This window comes from Microtus ochrogaster, unplaced genomic scaffold (genome assembly GCF_000317375.1).
Source record: "Microtus ochrogaster isolate Prairie Vole_2 unplaced genomic scaffold, MicOch1.0 UNK22, whole genome shotgun sequence".
NCBI classification, from domain to species: domain Eukaryota; kingdom Metazoa; phylum Chordata; class Mammalia; order Rodentia; family Cricetidae; genus Microtus; species Microtus ochrogaster.
Genome location: NW_004949120.1, coordinates 4,911,719 through 4,915,559, shown reverse-complemented (window position 1 = coordinate 4,915,559; position 3,841 = coordinate 4,911,719).

Here is a 3,841-nt window from a genome sequence, read left to right as displayed (position 1 = left end):
TCCACCTCTCCCTTTCTTCCAACCTCCCTCTCTCCTTCCCTCAATCTCCCCTCCTTTCATCCCTCTCTCCTTTTTCCTCTTCTCCCTCCCTCAATTCCTCCTTCCCTTTCTCTGTCTCTTTCCTCCCCCCTTTCATTATTTCTTCTGATCTTTCTCAGGCTCTCCATGGTGAAATGGCTGTGAAGGAAGCACATGATTGCCCATGTGTTTCCCTGTCCTGGAGCCTAGAAGTGATGTTTACACCATCCCCGAGAGAAGGGTTTGCTCAGCAAATTAACAGTGTGAACAGGACGGCGGGAGGGACGTTTATCTACCTGAGAACAAACTGTTTGCTAGCGCTTCCGCGGTGCCACTTAGACAATTTTAATGCGCTAATGGCAAGCAATTATTATCTAGTTAGTGAATCTGCTTGAAAGAAATAAAATAGCCTTTACTCTCCCATGGTTGAGACATCTCACTAACCCATACTTGCCAGGTGCTCTGAATTAGAGAGGTGAGCCCCTTTCTCTGGGGCGTCTGGCAGCGAGCATGCTCGGTAGCTAGCTGCCTTTCTTTCCCCCAGAAGAAAAAAAAGAATAAATGATGACCTTCTGTTTGGGGCCTAGAAACTGCATGACTGAAAACATAAAGATGACAGCTGTGCTGTGCTTTTTCCATGAGGGCAGGGATGTCGAGGGCCAGCAGCCCTCCAGGAACAAACCCCACCTCTGTCAGGTGCCCTGGACTTAAGACCTTTCCCTCTATTGGAATAACGTCCTGAACGACAGCCAGCGCTTCCATTCCGCAGAAGAATGGCCATCCATTCCTCCCCATCAGCATGAATTGTTGTCGGCGGAGCACAGGCGCTAGCGAGCCATATTGATTTTAGAAATTAAAATGGGAATGTTCAAGAAGGTTTCCCAAGAATTATATGGGATTTTAGCCATCCGAATGGCTTTCTTTTTAGGGTCAGTGAGAGTATTCTTTCTAAAATGTAGCCCATTGCTTTAGAAATAGTTTCCTTAATGTCTTTCCTGTCGCCCCTGTTGGGGTTGTACAGGAAATGTAAACCAACATACAATATGTGTGTTTATTTTCATGTCTCATTTTATGGGAAATTGGATGGCGTATTCCACTGAGGCTTCAGTTATGATCTGTTGACAATGTAGGGGGAGCAGGGCAGAGGGGAGGGGGGTTTTGCAACCTGTAGGAGTTATGAGGAGAGCCAGCCCTGCCAGCAGGGGTTCTGTTGTTACTTAGGAGAAGGAGGGGTGTGTTCCATAACAAAACCAGCTGGAGCATTACTGATCCCTTAAATGACATCCTCATCAGCTAGCCCGGTCCAGCACAGGAGGTCTGTGTGCCACACCTCATCTTGGGGGTGTTATGGCAGACACTGTGTGGTCTTCCTGCCTCTGCTGATCACAGGAAACCCAGGATAGCAAACACTCTCCACAGCGCGAAAGAGGTCATTAACCAGGCAGGGGCCAGCGTTACCCCCAAGGACCCCCGTGGGACCAGGGGGGCTATAGATTGCCAAAGCAGCCCTATCCTAGCCATGGATAGGTGGCAGTGAAACAAAATCTTTTCCTGAGGTTCTACTGGAAAAGCAATTTAAGAAGTGCCTGTGTAGCATGGGGTCTAAACAGAATGTGTGTGTGTCTGTGTGTCGCTGAGAGGAAGTTTGAAACCTCCATGCTTGGCCCATCTGTGAGACAGCAGTAGGGGTAGGTGAGAGTTTAAGGTTTTCTGCAGAAGAAAGGACTCAGTGTGTTCGCACTTTGAGCTCATAAACAGCCTCAGCCCGGCTGGCTGTGGTGGGCAGCGTGGAAAGGAGGAGCCGGAGGCCACCGCTGGCCGGTGCGGTAAAACGCCACACAGACTTCCAACTTCGTCAGCCTTTGTTTGTGCCACGAAATAAGTCGACTGAAGAGCGTGGCAAGTTAATTTTGTAGCCTTGATCATTTTTTAATTTCAGCTGACCATCCCAGCCCAGATTGGTCCAGGAAAGAGTCAAAGTAGTAAACTTGGTAAATTCATGTGTTTATTTTGCAAATGGATTCAAGATGGAACACCCAACTCTCCTCCAGGGCCTTTCTGTCCCTGCCTGTTCATGTCAGCAGCTTGACCAAACTAATTCCCTTCTTTTCGTGTAGTATTTAAATGGACTTCTGGCGTCTGAGGCAATGCCTGCTGCTCCAATTCCCTATGAAAGTCATTTAAATAGATTTTGACTATCTTACATCTACTACAAGAGCCAATCAACTAAAAATCCTGGTCACTTCCCTCTAATTTTAGATGAGCCATGTGGAATTATTGGCTTTTGAGAAAACTCATCAGAGCTGAAAGTTTTGGGTTTAATTTTTTAACAATCTTTTTTTTTTTTTTTTTTTTGGCCTACTGAGGAAAAAAAAAAAAAGAACTCAAAGACAAATACGACAAGGTGGCCATGATAAGCTCCAAGCTGCCAATGGAGCCATTCCCACTCAGTGGAACTCCACGCTCCATCCCCACCTCCTCTAACTCTGGCATGTGTTCCGTCCTCTTTCCTGTGGCCACCGTGGGAAGGAAGGGGCACGTTCTGCTTTCCAGGAACTCACTGTGTATTTGAGGACACACACGCTGATTCTTTGGAGCTTGACTTGGGATTTAGTTTTCTGTTGAACACAGGATGAGCAGGGCGGAGGAGGCAGGGGAAGAAGCCATTCATTTCACAGGGCTCAAGGAGCAGGTATGGAGCCAAGTCAAATTGAAGAGCTAATCAGAGGTTAGCTGTGAGAAGCAAGGGGAGAAGATGCTGCAAACACTGCAGAAAAGATGGCTGCTGGGAGCATGGGAACACTGAATGTTATAGGTGGAAAAAAGGAGACTGCACGTACACACATGCACACATGCATGCATGCACGCATGCACACACACATGAATGCACGCACATATACGCACATGTGTACACGCATACACACATACATACACACACGGGCTGTGGAGAGAGGCTGAAAGCTGGTGCACAGAATAGGAGAGTCCTAGAGAGTTGGGCTAGGACTCTGGTGTTTGACTTGCAGTTGTTAGTCAAACTAACTACTATGGGCTATTTGGTCAACAGTTGGCTTGACTGTCTTCGGAATCACCGAGGAGATTGGGGAGGCATGCCTCTATGGGTATCTTTGAGGGTCTCAGAGAGGATGGATGGAAGGGGGAGACCCACCCTGAATGTGGGCAGCAGCGTCTCATTGTCTTATTGTTATCCTGGCTAGAATAAAAGCAGACAGTAGGGCGAGCACTTGTAGTCTCGCTTCCCTGCTGGGCCGCGTGACGTGAACTGAGCTGATCCCCCATGCCTTCCTCCTATGATGGACCAAGTCTGACACCCTAAGTCAAAATAAACGCCTCTCCCATGAAGTTGTCCTGCCGGGTATTTTGTCAGAGTGACACGTGATTGTTACTAACTCACAGAATGTGCTGGGACAGCTGACAGAAGCCTGGGGCAGGGAGGCCTTTGTTCTCAGGGTGCTTGGGCCTTGTGTGAAATCTAGTGTCACCAGAATAGGAGCAGTCCAGAGGTGAGATGTCAAGGATGTCCTTGGGGTTGGGGAGGAGGAGTGTGCAGATTGGGGCTGGCTGGAAAAGTATGGTGGAAGGTAAGGGTTTGGGGAGGTGGAGGGAGTATAGGAAGAAGCTGGAGTGCAGTGTCTTCTTCATTCACAGGAAGATGGTTACGAGAGGATGCTAGATCCCACCTTGGCAACCAAGATAAAAACACTGGGGACCAGATTTACTTCAGCATTGTGAAGGGTTTGCAGATGTGTGTGTGTGTGTGAGCTGCAGAGTGTGAGGGCAGCATCATGGATGGGTTGCAGTGTGT